Raw genomic sequence first — 16,344 nt, forward strand, 5'->3', positions numbered from 1 at the left:
GTCAGGAGACTAGAAAGAATTTACTTTTAAGAATTCGCTAAGTAGCATAACTTATCTCTGTTAGGAGATCAAATACAGATGCACTCGTGGAGTTTCTGTTTTGTTTAATTTTGTTTGAAATACATGGATTAGCACACCCATCATGCTACAGTGAGTTTTACATCATCCCTGTGACAATTGAAATCAGCCTTAAACACAGCTCCTAAAGCACAGTCCTTGCATCACCGGAGGACAAGCCTGCTGCATATATTGACTTTCTCGGTTTGCAAATGGAGACAGTGATGGGATATTTTTTTCCAACAGAGAAGCTACTCTTTATGTCCATACTAAGATGCTAGTAATCTTCTGATCTTGAAATTTCCATTTTGCACAATGTAGAACCAAGTTGCAGACGAAGAGGTTAGGGATTTCACATGCGTTATAGTGCCGGAGTTTGGAGTACAGGACTTGGAGAACTCAATTGAAGTAACTAGGGAGTTCAGAAAATCATTTCCCTCTGCTGCAAGAAGGCCATTCGATTCCCTGGTGTCTACTTCAAATAGAAGACACAGAAACCAAAGAACCAGCTAATGTTTCTGCTCAGCTTCAATTCAAGGTCCTTTCACACATAATGCAAACGTGATGACCAATTCACTACAGACACCATGCAAAAATGCCTTGATGCAGTATGGTATCACTGCAATTTCAGAACAATTTTTTCACCAGCTCATCCCCAAAACTGAAAATGTGTGCAAATTATTTAGGAGAAAGAATGAACATCATTTATGCCAAAACCTTTCATATTTGGAAGTTCACAAATAGCTGCCATTTTATGCAAATTTCGTGGGTATGTTGGATGGCCTAAAATGCGTTTCATGAGCAGACGTACCTAAAATTCAAATGGTTCACAATTGTAATTTTCAGAAATATCTGATTCAAACTGTCAGAAAAAAAATGCTGTTTAGCTGAAAGGGAACCCTCTAGTCCGACCTACACATCAGTCCAAACTGGTGGTCCTGGAAAATTGTAGGTTCTGTTCTTGCTTTCTAAACCTATGTAGCAGGGCCGTGTGAGCTCTTCACTGCTTAAAGCCATAAAAACCGAAGATCTCTTTCATTGCAGTCCCAAAAGTTGTCCTCAGAACCTCACTCCTCTCAATTCTACCTTGAAGTCATGAACAGTATTGCCTTCTTTTACCATTTTGAGTGCAGTTAAAAAGCAGCTCAGCTGCAGTTCCATGATGCTGAGTTTAAGTTGATTTCCCTGTGCAGTTCTTTAGCCTCGCCTGCCCATGCTTCCCTTTGTTCCAACCATTTTATACAGTAAACACCAAAAATGGATGAAAGAGAAATGCTTCTGCACAGTATGGAAGCTGGGACATGTGACCTGGAAAGCAAATGCAATGACCACTACTCTAGACAAATCAAGAGAGTTCAAGATCTATATCAATCAATAATGATCCCCCAAAAAGGTCTTTTAGTCAACAGGATTTATGACAAAATGATGTTGCGATTAGACAAGGAGCTTGGTGCCTCAGTCTGAGGACCTAAAGGGCAAACTGCACAAAGAGTCTCCCACTTGATACACTGCTTACAAAAAGCACGTGCCCAACTACTGTGCTATCAAGAGGGATGTTTCTGCCAGGTATGGAACAGAGGACCTTTCTCGTGTCAGGCGAACATGCTGAGCACTACACTACAGAAACCACTTTAAAATGCTTCTTTGCCTCTCCAGCTTTTGCTCATTTTTGGGGCTTGAAAATCATAGCTTTAAATCTAGCTAAGCAGTATGACTTCTCAAGCATTAGGATGAAAATTCAGACAACCCCACCAAAGTTCTCTTGTTTCCTACCCTTCGAGAAACAGACTGTTGCTAACTAGGCATAATATGAAGAGTTTTACTTTATCTCTGTAGTTCTCTCATTGGCATTTAGAGCATAACCTATTGCACAAATTGTGTATGCTTGATATTGCCTTGCAAGGATTTGTTCTTTGCCATAGACTTGATGAAAGTAACTTTTAAATTTCAGCTAATTAGCATAACCTCTGTTAGGAAACAAAATGAGAACACACTCACTAAAGTTTATGCTTGAAAGACTTGAATTAGAATACCCATTATGCTAAGAGTTTTAATTAATCAGCTTGGCTATTAATTAAGGAGCCTGACTTTTCTCTGTGAAGAACGGCTCTCCATTCAATTAAAAGGACAGCAGTTACACATCTACCAAGAGTTCTGTTTCTGCCTGGTATCGAGCCAGGGACCTTTCGCGTGTGAGGCGAACGTGATAACCACTACACTACAGAAACCCTACAGCACTGGCCGTTCAGGATCAGCCCAGCATTTCCTCCTTTTTGGTGCCTGCAAGGCATAGTTTAAAAACTGGCTTGAATTGTCTTCTCCCCGTTAGGACGCAAAATTCAATCCCACCAAGCAATGTTTTCTTGTTTCATTGCTTTTGAGAGACAGAATGTTACTCCCTAGGAATAATATGAAGAGCTTTACCGGATCACTGTAGGCTTATTCATCGGCATGGAAAGCAGTCCCTAGTGCACAAATTCTGCATCATTAACATTGCTTTGCATAGATTTTAATTGTCAGGAGACTAGAAAGAATTTACTTTTAAGAATTCGCTAAGTAGCATAACTTATCTCTGTTAGGAGATCAAATACAGATGCACTCGTGGAGTTTCTGTTTTGTTTAATTTTGTTTGAAATACATGGATTAGCACACCCATCATGCTACAGTGAGTTTTACATCATCCCTGTGACAATTGAAATCAGCCTTAAACACAGCTCCTAAAGCACAGTCCTTGCATCACCGGAGGACAAGCCTGCTGCATATATTGACTTTCTCGGTTTGCAAATGGAGACAGTGATGGGATATTTTTTTCCAACAGAGAAGCTACTCTTTATGTCCATACTAAGATGCTAGTAATCTTCTGATCTTGAAATTTCCATTTTGCACAATGTAGAACCAAGTTGCAGACGAAGAGGTTAGGGATTTCACATGCGTTATAGTGCCGGAGTTTGGAGTACAGGACTTGGAGAACTCAATTGAAGTAACTAGGGAGTTCAGAAAATCATTTCCCTCTGCTGCAAGAAGGCCATTCGATTCCCTGGTGTCTACTTCAAATAGAAGACACAGAAACCAAAGAACCAGCTAATGTTTCTGCTCAGCTTCAATTCAAGGTCCTTTCACACATAATGCAAACGTGATGACCAATTCACTACAGACACCATGCAAAAATGCCTTGATGCAGTATGGTATCACTGCAATTTCAGAACAATTTTTTCACCAGCTCATCCCCAAAACTGAAAATGTGTGCAAATTATTTAGGAGAAAGAATGAACATCATTTATGCCAAAACCTTTCATATTTGGAAGTTCACAAATAGCTGCCATTTTATGCAAATTTCGTGGGTATGTTGGATGGCCTAAAATGCGTTTCATGAGCAGACGTACCTAAAATTCAAATGGTTCACAATTGTAATTTTCAGAAATATCTGATTCAACCTGTCAGAAAAAAAATGCTGTTTAGCTGAAAGGGAACCCTCTAGTCCGACCTACACATCAGTCCAAACTGGTGGTCCTGGAAAATTGTAGGTTCTGTTCTTGCTTTCTAAACCTATGTAGCAGGGCCGTGTGAGCTCTTCACTGCTTAAAGCCATAAAAACCGAAGATCTCTTTCATTGCAGTCCCAATAGTTGTCCTCAGAACCTCACTCCTCTCAATTCTACCTTGAAGTCATGAACAGTATTGCCTTCTTTTACCATTTTGAGTGCAGTTAAAAAGCAGCTCAGCTGCAGTTCCATGATGCTGAGTTTAAGTTTATTTCCCTGTGCAGTTCTTTAGCCTCGCCTGCCCATGCTTCCCTTTGTTCCAACCATTTTATACAGTAAACACCAAAAATGGATGAAAGAGAAATGCTTCTGCACAGTATGGAAGCTGGGACATGTGACCTGGAAAGCAAATGCAATGACCACTACTCTAGACAAATCAAGAGAGTTCAAGATCTATATCAATCAATAATGATCCCCCAAAAAGGTCTTTTAGTCAACAGGATTTATGACAAAATGATGTTGCGATTAGACAAGGAGCTTGGTGCCTCAGTCTGAGGACCTAAAGGGCAAACCGCACAAAGAGTCTCCCACTTGATACACTGCTTACAAAAAGCACGTGCCCAACTACTGTGCTATCAAGAGGGATGTTTCTGCCAGGTATGGAACAGAGGACCTTTCTCGTGTCAGGCGAACATGCTGAGCACTACACTACAGAAACCACTTTAAAATGCTTCTTTGCCTCTCCAGCTTTTGCTCATTTTTGGGGCTTGAAAATCATAGCTTTAAATCTAGCTAAGCAGTATGACTTCTCAAGCATTAGGATGAAAATTCAGACAACCCCACCAAAGTTCTCTTGTTTCCTACCCTTCGAGAAACAGACTGTTGCTAACTAGGCATAATATGAAGAGTTTTACTTTATCTCTGTAGTTCTCTCATTGGCATTTAGAGCATAACCTATTGCACAAATTGTGTATGCTTGATATTGCCTTGCAAGGATTTGTTCTTTGCCATAGACTTGATGAAAGTAACTTTTAAATTTCAGCTAATTAGCATAACCTCTGTTAGGAAACAAAATGAGAACACACTCACTAAAGTTTATGCTTGAAAGACTTGAATTAGAATAGCCATTATGCTAAGAGTTTTAATTAATCAGCTTGGCTATTAATTAAGGAGCCTGACTTTTCTCTGTGAAGAACGGCTCTCCATTCAATTAAAAGGACAGCAGTTACACATCTACAAAGAGTTGTGTTTCTGCCTGGTATCGAGCCAGGGACCTTTCGCGTGTGAGGCGAACGTGATAACCACTACACTACAGAAACCCTACAGCACTGGCCGTTCAGGATCAGCCCAGCATTTCCTCCTTTTTGGTGCCTGCAAGGCATAGTTTAAAAACTGGCTTGAATTGTCTTCTCCCCGTTAGGAGGCAAAATTCAATCCCACCAAGCAATGTTTTCTTGTTTCATTGCTTTTGAGAGACAGAATGTTACTCCCTAGGAATAATATGAAGAGCTTTACCGGATCACTGTAGGCTTATTCATCGGCATGGAAAGCAGTCCCTAGTGCACAAATTCTGCATCATTAACATTGCTTTGCATAGATTTTAATTGTCAGGAGACTAGAAAGAATTTACTTTTAAGAATTCGCTAAGTAGCATAACTTATCTCTGTTAGTAGATCAAATACAGATGCACTTGTGGAGTTTCTGTTTTGTTTAATTTTGTTTGAAATACATGGATTAGCACACCCATCATGCTACAATGAGTTTTACATCATCCCTGTGACAATTGAAATCAGCCTTAAACACAGCTCCTAAAGCATAGTCCTTGCATCACCGGAGGACAAGCCTGCTGCATATATTGACTTTCTCGGTTTGCAAATGGAGACAGTGATGGGATATTTTTTTCCAACAGAGAAGCTACTCTTTATGTCCATACTAAGATGCTAGTAATCTTCTGATCTTGAAATTTCCATTTTGCACAATGTAGAACCAAGTTGCAGACGAAGAGGTTAGGGATTTCACATGCGTTATAGTGCCGGAGTTTGGAGTACAGGACTTGGAGAACTCAATTGAAGTAACTAGGGAGTTCAGAAAATCATTTCCCTCTGCTGCAAGAAGGCCATTCGATTCCCTGGTGTCTACTTCAAATAGAAGACACAGAAACCAAAGAACCAGCTAATGTTTCTGCTCAGCTTCAATTCAAGGTCCTTTCACACATAATGCAAACGTGATGACCAATTCACTACAGACACCATGCAAAAATGCCTTGATGCAGTATGGTATCACTGCAATTTCAGATCAATTTTTTCACCAGCTCCTCCCCAAAACTGAAAATGTGTGCAAATTATTTAGGAGAAAGAATGAACATCATTTATGCCAAAACCTTTCATATTTGGAAGTTCACAAATAGCTGCCATTTTATGCAAATTTCGTGGGTATGTCGGATGGGCTAAAATGCGTTTCATGAGCAGACGTACCTAAAATTCAAATGGTTCACAATTGTAATTTTCAGAAATATCTGATTCAAACTGTCAGAAAAAAAATGCTGTTTAGCTGAAAGGGAACCCTCTAGTCCGACCTACACATCAGTCCAAACTGGTGGTCCTGGAAAATTGTAGGTTCTGTTCTTGCTTTCTAAACCTATGTAGCAGGGCCGTGTGAGCTCTTCACTGCTTAAGGCCATAAAAACCGAAGATCTCTTTCATTGCAGTCCCAATAGTTGTCCTCAGAACCTCACTCCTCTCAATTCTACCTTGAAGTCATGAACAGTATTGCCTTCTTTTACCATTTTGAGTGCAGTTAAAAAGCAGCTCAGCTGCAGTTCCATGATGCTGAGTTTAAGTTGATTTCCCTGTGCAGTTCTTTAGCCTCGCCTGCCCATGCTTCCCTTTGTTCCAACCATTTTATACAGTAAACACCAAAAATGGATGAAAGAGAAATGCTTCTGCACAGTATGGAAGCTGGGACATGTGACCTGGAAAGCAAATGCAATGACCACTACTCTAGACAAATCAAGAGAGTTCAAGATCTATATCAATCAATAATGATCCCCCAAAAAGGTCTTTTAGTCAACAGGATTTATGACAAAATGATGTTGCGATTAGACAAGGAGCTTGGTGCCTCAGTCTGAGGACCTAAAGGGCAAACCGCACAAAGAGTCTCCCACTTGATACACTGCTTACAAAAAGCACGTGCCCAACTACTGTGCTATCAAGAGGGATGTTTCTGCCAGGTATGGAACAGAGGACCTTTCTCGTGTCAGGCGAACATGCTGAGCACTACACTACAGAAACCACTTTAAAATGCTTCTTTGCCTCTCCAGCTTTTGCTCATTATTGGGGCTTGAAAATCATAGCTTTAAATCTGGCTAAGCAGTATGACTTCTCAAGCATTAGGATGAAAATTCAGACAACCCCACCAAAGTTCTCTTGTTTCCTAAACTTCAAGAAACAGACTGTTGCTAACTAGGCATAATATGAAGAGTTTTACTTTATCTCTCTAGTTCTCTCATTGGCATTTAGAGCATAACCTATTGCACAAATTGTGTAGGCTTGATATTGCCTTGCAAGGATTTGTTCTTTGCCATAGACTTGATGAAAGTAACTTTTAAATTTCAGCTAATTAGCATAACCTCTGTTAGGAAACAAAATGAGAACACACTCACTAAAGTTTATGCTTGAAAGACTTGAATTAGAATAGCCATTATGCTAAGAATTTTAATTAATCTGCTTGGCCATTAATTAAGGAGCCTGACTTTTCTCTGTGAAGAACATCTCTCCATTCAATTGAAAGGACAGCAGTTACACATCTACCAAGAGTTGTGTTTCTGCCTGGTATCGAGCCAGGGACCTTTCGCGTGTGAGGGAAACGTGATAACCACTACAGAAACCCTGCAGCACTGGCCGTTCAGGATCAGCCCAGCATTTCCTCCTTTTTGGTGCCTGCAAGGCATAGTTTAAAAACTGGCTTGAATTGTCTTCTCCCCGTTAGGACGCAAAATTCAATCCCACCAAGCAATGTTTTCTTGTTTCATTGCCTTTGAGAGACAGAATGTTACTTCCTAGGAATAATATGAAGAGCTTTACCGGATCACTGTAGGCTTATTCATCGGCATGGAAAGCAGTCCCTAGTGCACAAATTCTGCATCATTAACATTGCTTTGCATAGATTTTAATTGTCAGGAGACTATAAGGATGTTACTTTTAAGAATTAGCTAAGTAGCATAACTTATCTCTGTTAGGAGATCAAATACAGATGCACTCGTGGAGTTTCTGTTTTGTTTAATTTTGTTTGAAATACATGGATTAGCACACCCATCATGCTACAATGAGTTTTACATCATCCCTGTGACAATTGAAATCAGCCTTAAACACAGCTCCTAAAGCACAGTCCTTGCATCACCGGAGGACAAGCCTGCTGCATATATTGACTTTCTCGGTTTGCAAATGGAGACAGTGATGGGATATTTTTTTCCAACAGAGAAGCTACTCTTTATGTCCATACTAAGATGCTAGTAATCTTCTGATCTTGAAATTTCCATTTTGCACAATGTAGAACCAAGTTGCAGACGAAGAGGTTAGGGATTTCACATGCGTTATAGTGCCGGAGTTTGGAGTACAGGACTTGGAGAACTCAATTGAAGTAACTAGGGAGTTCAGAAAATCATTTCCCTCTGCTGCAAGAAGGCCATTCGATTCCCTGGTGTCTACTTCAAATAGAAGACACAGAAACCAAAGAACCAGCTAATGTTTCTGCTCAGATTCAATTCAAGGTCCTTTCACACATAATGCAAACGTGATGACCAATTCACTACAGACACCATGCAAAAATGCCTTGATGCATTATGGTATCACTGCAATTTCAGAACAATTTTTTCACCAGCTCATCCCCAAAACTGAAAATGTGTGCAAATTATTTAGGAGAAAGAATGAACATCATTTATGCCAAAACCTTTCATATGTGGAAGTTCACAAATAGCTGCCATTTTATGCAAATTTCGTGGGTATGTTGGATGGCCTAAAATGCGTTTCATGAGCAGACGTACCTAAAATTCAAATGGTTCACAATTGTAATTTTCAGAAATATCTGATTCAAACTGTCAGAAAAAAATGCTGTTTAGCTGAAAGGGAACCCTCTAGTCCGACCTACACATCAGTCCAAACTGGTGGTCCTGGAAAATTGTAGGTTCTGTTCTTGCTTTCTAAACCTATGTAGCAGGGCCGTGTGAGCTCTTCACTGCTTAAGGCCATAAAAACCGAAGATCTCTTTCATTGCAGTCCCAATAGTTGTCCTCAGAACCTCACTCCTCTCAATTCTACCTTGAATTCATGAACAGTATTGCCTTCTTTTACCATTTTGAGTGCAGTTAAAAAGCAGCTCAGCTGCAGTTCCATGATGCTGAGTTTAAGTTGATTTCCCTGTGCAGTTCTTTAGCCTCGCCTGCCCATGCTTCCCTTTGTTCCAACCATTTTATACAGTAAACACCAAAAATGGATGAAAGAGAAATGCTTCTGCACAGTATGGAAGCTGGGACATGTGACCTGGAAAGCAAATGCATTGACCACTACTCTAGAAAAATCAAGAGTGTTCAACATCTATATCAATCAATAATTATACCCCCAAAAGGTCTGGTTTTTAACAGGATTTATGACAAAATGATGCTGAAATTAGACAAGGAGCTTGGTGCCTCAGTCTGAGGACCTAAAGGGCAAACCGCACAAAGAGTCTCCCACTTGATACACTGCTTACAAAAAGCACGTGCCCAACTACTGTGCTATCAAGAGGGATGTTTCTGCCAGGTATGGAACAGAGGACCTTTCTCGTGTCAGGCGAACATGCTGAGCACTACACTACAGAAACCACTTTAAAATGCTTCTTTGCCTCTCCAGCTTTTGCTCATTTTTGGGGCTTGAAAATCATAGCTTTAAATCTAGCTAAGCAGTATGACTTCTCAAGCATTAGGATGAAAATTCAGACAACCCCACCAAAGTTCTCTTGTTTCCTACCCTTCGAGAAACAGACTGTTGCTAACTAGTCATAATATGAAGAGTTTTACTTTATCTCTGTAGTTCTCTCATTGGCATTTAGAGCATAACCTATTGCACAAATTGTGTATGCTTGATATTGCCTTGCAAGGATTTGTTCTTTGCCATAGACTTGATGAAAGTAACTTTTAAATTTCAGCTAATTAGCATAACCTCTGTTAGGAAACAAAATGAGAACACACTCACTAAAGTTTATGCTTGAAAGACTTGAATTAGAATACCCATTATGCTAAGAGTTTTAATTAATCAGCTTGGCTATTAATTAAGGAGCCTGACTTTTCTCTGTGAAGAACGACTCTCCATTCAATTAAAAGGACAGCAGTTACAAATCTACCAAGAGTTGTGTTTCTGCCTGGTATCGAGCCAGGGACCTTTCGCGTGTGAGGCAAACGTGATAACCACTACACTACAGAAACCCTACTGCACTAGCCGTTCAGGATCAGCCCAGCATTTCCTCCTTTTTGGTGCCTGCAAGGCATAGTTTAAAAACTGCCTTGAATTGTCTTCTCCCCGTTAGGATGCAAAATTCAATCCCACCAAGCAATGTTTTCTTGTTTCATTGCCTTTGAGAGACAGAATGTTACTCCCTAGGAATAATATGAAGAGCTTTACCGGATCACTGTAGGCTTATTCATCGGCATGGAAAGCAATCCCTAGTGCACAAATTCTGCATCATTAACATTGCTTTGCATAGATTTTAATTGTCAGGAGACTATAAGGATGTTACTTTTAAGAATTAGCTAAGTAGCATAACTTATCTCTGTTAGGAGATCAAATACAGATGCACTCGTGGAGTTTCTGTTTTGTTTAATTTTGTTTGAAATACATGGATTAGCACACCCATCATGCTACAATGAGTTTTACATCATCCCTGTGACAATTGAAATCAGCCTTAAACACAGCTCCTAAAGCACAGTCCTTGCATCACCGGAGGACAAGCCTGCTGCATATATTGACTTTCTCGGTTTGCAAATGGAGACAGTGATGGGATATTTTTTTCCAACAGAGAAGCTACTCTTTATGTCCATACTAAGATGCTAGTAATCTTCTGATCTTGAAATTTCCATTTTGCACAATGTAGAACCAAGTTGCAGACGAAGAGGTTAGGGATTTCACATGCGTTATAGTGCCGGAGTTTGGAGTACAGGACTTGGAGAACTCAATTGAAGTAACTAGGGAGTTCAGAAAATCATTTCCCTCTGCTGCAAGAAGGCCATTCGATTCCCTGGTGTCTACTTCAAATAGAAGACACAGAAACCAAAGAACCAGCTAATGTTTCTGCTCAGATTCAATTCAAGGTCCTTTCACACATAATGCAAACGTGATGACCAATTCACTACAGACACCATGCAAAAATGCCTTGATGCATTATGGTATCACTGCAATTTCAGAACAATTTTTTCACCAGCTCATCCCCAAAACTGAAAATGTGTGCAAATTATTTAGGAGAAAGAATGAACATCATTTATGCCAAAACCTTTCATATGTGGAAGTTCACAAATAGCTGCCATTTTATGCAAATTTCGTGGGTATGTTGGATGGCCTAAAATGCGTTTCATGAGCAGACGTACCTAAAATTCAAATGGTTCACAATTGTAATTTTCAGAAATATCTGATTCAAACTGTCAGAAAAAAATGCTGTTTAGCTGAAAGGGAACCCTCTAGTCCGACCTACACATCAGTCCAAACTGGTGGTCCTGGAAAATTGTAGGTTCTGTTCTTGCTTTCTAAACCTATGTAGCAGGGCCGTGTGAGCTCTTCACTGCTTAAGGCCATAAAAACCAAAGATCTTTTTCATTGCAGTCCCAATAGTTGTCCTCAGAACCTCACTCCTCTCAATTCTACCTTGAAGTCATGAACAGTATTGCCTTCTTTTACCATTTTGAGTGCAGTTAAAAAACAGCTCAGCTGCAGTTCCATGATGCTGAGTTTAAGTTGATTTCCCTGTGCAGTTCTTTAGCCTCGCCTGCCCATGCTTCCCTTTGTTCCAACCATTTTATACAGTAAACACCAAAAATGGATGAAAGAGAAATGCTTCTGCACAGTATGGAAGCTGGGACATGTGACCTGGAAAGCAAATGCAATGACCACTACTCTAGACAAATCAAGAGAGTTCAAGATCTATATCAATCAATAATGATCCCCCAAAAAGGTCTTTTAGTCAACAGGATTTATGCCAAAATGATGTTGCGATTAGACAAGGAGCTTGGTGCCTCAGTCTGAGGACCTAAAGGGCAAACCGCACAAAGAGTCTCCCACTTGATACACTGCTTACAAAAAGCACGTGCCCAACTACTGTTCTATCAAGAGGGATGTTTCTGCCAGGTATGGAACAGAAGACCTTTCTCGTGTCAGGCGAATATGCTGAGCACTACACTACAGAAATCACTTTAAAATGCTTCTTTGCCTCTCCAGCTTTTGCTCATTTTTGGGGCTTGAAAATCATAGCTTTAAATCTGGCTAAGCAGTATGACTTCTCAAGCATTAGGATGAAAATTCAGACAACCCCACCAAAGTTCTCTTGTTTCCTAAACTTCTAGAAACAGACTGTTGCTAACTAGGCATAATATGAAGAGTTTTACTTTATCTCTCTAGTTCTCTCATTGGCATTTAGAGCATAACCTATTGCACAAATTGTGTAGGCTTGATATTGCCTTGCAAGGATTTGTTCTTTGCCATAGACTTGATGAAAGTAACTTTTAAATTTCAGCTAATTAGCATAACCTCTGTTAGGAAACAAAATGAGAACACACTCACTAAAGTTTATGCTTGAAAGACTTGAATTAGAATAGCCATTATGCTAAGAATTTTAATTAATCAGCTTGGCCATTAATTAAGGAGCCTGACTTTTCTCTGTGAAGAACGGCTCTCCATTCAATTGAAAGGACAGCAGTTACACATCTACCAAGAGCTGTGCTTCTGCCTGGTATCAAGGCAGGGACCTTTCACATGTGAAGCAAATGTGATAACCACTACACTACAGAAATCCTACAGCACTGGCCGTTCAGGATCAGCCCAGCATTTCCTCCTTTTTGGTGCCTGCAAGGCATAGTTTAAAAACTGGCTTGAATTGTCTTCTCCCCGTTAGGAGGCAAAATTCAATCCCACCAAGCAATGTTTTCTTGTTTCATTGCCTTTGAGAGACAGAATGTTACTCCCTAGGAATAATATGAAGAGCTTTACCGGATCACTGTAGGCTTATTCATCGGCATGGAAAGCAGTCACTAGTGCACAAATTCTGCATCATTAACATTGCTTTGCATAGATTTTAATTGTCAGGAGACTATAAGGATGTTACTTTTAAGAATTAGCAAAGTAGCATAACCTATCTCTGTTAGGAGATCAAATACAGATGCACTCGTGGAGTTTCTGTTTTGTTTAATTTTGTTTGAAATACATGGATTAGCACACCCATCATGCTACAATGAGTTTTACATCATCCCTGTGAAAATTGAAATCAGCCTTAAACACAGCTCCTAAAGCACAGTCCTTGCATCACCGGAGGACAAGCCTGCTGCATATATTGACTTTCTCGGTTTGCAAATGGAGACAGTGATGGGATTTTTTTTCCAGCAGAGAAGCTACTCTTTATGTCCATACTAAGATGCTAGTAATCTTCTGATCTTGAAATTTCCATTTTGCACAATGTAGAACCAAGTTGCAGACGAAGAGGTTAGGGATTTCACATGCGTTATAGTGCTGGAGTTTGGAGTACAGGACTTGGAGAACTCAATTGGAGTAACTAGGGAGTTCAGAAAATCATTTCCCTCTGCTGCAAGAAGGCCATTCGATTCCCTGGTGTCTACTTCAAATAGAAGACACAGAAACAAAAGAACCAGCTAATGTTTCTGCTCAGCTTCAATTCAAGGTCCTTTCACACATAATGCAAACATGATGACCAATTGACTACAGACACCATGCAAAAATGCCTTGATGCAGTATGGTATCACTGCAATTTCAGAACAATTTTTTCACCAACTCATCCCCAAAACTGAAAATGTGTGCAAATTATTTAGGAGAAAAAATGAACAACATTTATGCCAAAACCATTCATATTTGGAAGTTCACAAATAGCTGCCATTTTATGCAAATTTCGTGGGTATGTTGGATGGCCTAAAATGCGTTTCATGAGCAGACGTACCTAAAATTCAAATGGTTCACAATTGTAATTTTCAGAAATATCTGATTCACTGTCAGAAAAAAATGCTGTTGAGCTGAAAGGGAACCCTGTAGTCCGACCTACACATCAGTCCAAACTGGTGGTCCTGGAAAATTGTAGGTTCTGTTCTTGCTTTCTAAACCTATGTAGCAGGGCCGTGTGAGCTCTTCACTGCTTAAGGCCATAAAAACCAAAGATCTTTTTCATTGCAGTCCCAATAGTTGTCCTCAGAACCTCACTCCTCTCAATTCTACCTTGAAGTCATGAACAGTATTTCCTTCTTTTACCATTTTGAGTGCAGTTAAAAAGCAGCTCAGCTGCAGTTCCATGATGCTGAGTTTAAGTTGATTTCCCTGTGCAGTTCTTTAGCCTCGCCTGCCCATGCTTCCCTTTGTTCCAACAATTTTATACAGTAAACACCAAAAATGGATGAAAGAGAAATGCTTCTGCACAGTATGGAAGCTGGGACATGTGACCTGGAAAGCAAATGCAATGACCACTACTCTAGACAAATCAAGAGAGTTCAAGATCTATATCAATCAATAATGATCCCCCAAAAAGGTCTTTTAGTCAACAGGATTTAGGACAAAATGATGTTGCGATTAGACAAGGAGCTTGGTGCCTCAGTCTGAGGACCTAAAGGGCAAACCGCACAAAGAGTCTCCCACTTGATACACTGCTTACAAAAAGCACGTGCCCAACTACTGTGCTATCAAGAGGGATGTTTCTGCGAGGTATGGAACAGAGGACCTTTCTCGTGTCAGGCGAACATGCTGAGCACTACACTACAGAAACCACTTTAAAATGCTTCTTTGCCTCTCCAGCTTTTGCTCATTTTTGGGGCTTGAAAATCATAGCTTTAAATCTAGCTAAGCAGTATGACTTCTCAAGCATTAGGATGAAAATTCAGACAACCCCACCAAAGTTCTCTTGTTTCCTACCCTTCGAGAAACAGACTGTTGCTAACTAGGCATAATATGAAGAGTTTTACTTTATCTCTGTAGTTCTCTCATTGGCATTTAGAGCATAACCTATTGCACAAATTGTGTATGCTTGATATTGTCTTGCAAGGATTTGTTCTTTGCCATAGACTTGATGAAAGTAACTTTTAAATTTCAGCTAATTAGCATAACCTCTGTTAGGAAACAAAATGAGAACACACTCACTAAAGTTTATGCTTGAAAGACTTGAATTAGAATAGCCATTATGCTAAGAGTTTTAATTAATCAGCTTGGCTATTAATTAAGGAGCCTGACTTTTCTCAGTGAAGAACGGTTCTCCATTCAATTAAAAGGACAGCAGTTACACATCTACCAAGAGTTGTGTTTCTGCCTGGTATCGAGCCAGGGACCTTTCGCGTGTGAGGCAAACGTGATAACCACTACACTACAGAAACCCTACAGCAGTGGCCGTTCAGGATCAGCCCAGCATTTCCTCCTTTTTGGTGCCTGCAAGGCATAGTTTAAAAACTGGCTTGAATTGTCTTCTCCCCGTTAGGACGCAAAATTCAATCCCACCAAGCAATGTTTTCTTGTTTCATTGCCTTTGAGAGACAGAATGTTACTCCCTAGGAATAATATGAAGAGCTTTACCGGATCACTGTAGGCTTATTCATCGGCATGGAAAGCAGTCCCTAGTGCACAAATTCTGCATCATTAACATTGCTTTGCATAGATTTTAATTGTCAGGAGACTATAAGGATGTTACTTTTAAGAATTAGCTAAGTAGCATAACTTATCTCTGTTAGGAGATCAAATACAGATGCACTAGTGGAGTTTCTGTTTTGTTTAATTTTGTTTGAAATACATGGATTAGCACACCCATCATGCTACAATGAGTTTTACATCATCCCTGTGACAATTGAAATCAGCCTTAAACACAGCTCCTAAAGCACAGTCCTTGCATCACCGGAGGACAAGCCTGCTGCAAATATTGACTTTCTTGGTTTGCAAATGGAGACAGTGATGGGATATTTTTTTCCAACAGAGAAGCTACTCTTTATGTCCATACTAAGATACTAGTAATCTTCTGATCTTGAAATTTCCATTTTGCACAATGTAGAACCAAGTTGCAGACGAAGAGGTTAGGGATTTCACATGCGTTATAGTGCCGGAGTTTGGAGTACAGGACTTGGAGAACTCAATTGAAGTAACTAGGGAGTTCAGAAAATCATTTCCCTCTGCTGCAAGAAGGCCATTCGATTCCCTGGTGTCTACTTCAAATAGAAGACACAGAAACAAAAGAACCAGCTAATGTTTCTGCTCAGCTTCAATTCAAGGTCCTTTCACACATAATGCAAACGTGATGACCAATTCACTACAGACACCATGCAAAAATGCCTTGATGCAGTATGGTATCGCTGCAATTTCAGATCAATTTTTTCGCCAGCTCATCCCCAAAACTGAAAATGTGTGCAAATTATTTAGGAGAAAGAATGAACATCATTTATGCCAAAACCTTTCATATTTGGAAGTTCACAAATAGCTGCCATTTTATGCAAATTTCGTGGGTATGTTGGATGGCCTAAAATGCGTTTCATGAGCAGACGTACCTAAAATTCAAATGGTTCACAATTGTAATTTTCAGAAATATCTGATTCAAACTGT

At 39.9% G+C, this 16,344-nt stretch overlaps 1 protein-coding gene and 4 non-coding genes across 5 annotated transcripts in view; all 5 read right to left on the reverse strand.

Moving 5' to 3' along the window:
- Nucleotides 1–16,344, reverse strand: part of LOC145659971 (alpha-1-antitrypsin homolog) — a 268,558-nt gene that overhangs the window by 146,847 nt on the left and 105,367 nt on the right. The window lies entirely within an intron of this gene.
- Nucleotides 2,213–2,285, reverse strand: trnav-cac (transfer RNA valine (anticodon CAC)). The gene has a single exon. It is a non-coding gene; the product is annotated as a tRNA-Val (tRNA).
- trnav-cac (transfer RNA valine (anticodon CAC)) lies at nucleotides 4,785–4,857 on the reverse strand. Its single transcript has one exon. It is a non-coding gene; the product is annotated as a tRNA-Val (tRNA).
- On the reverse strand, nucleotides 9,923–9,995 carry trnav-cac (transfer RNA valine (anticodon CAC)). The gene has a single exon. It is a non-coding gene; the product is annotated as a tRNA-Val (tRNA).
- On the reverse strand, nucleotides 15,062–15,134 carry trnav-cac (transfer RNA valine (anticodon CAC)). Its single transcript has one exon. It is a non-coding gene; the product is annotated as a tRNA-Val (tRNA).

Source organism: Electrophorus electricus, chromosome 2, assembly GCF_041902795.1.
Source record: "Electrophorus electricus isolate QZ-2024a chromosome 2, ASM4190279v1, whole genome shotgun sequence".
Lineage (NCBI taxonomy): Eukaryota > Metazoa > Chordata > Actinopteri > Gymnotiformes > Gymnotidae > Electrophorus > Electrophorus electricus.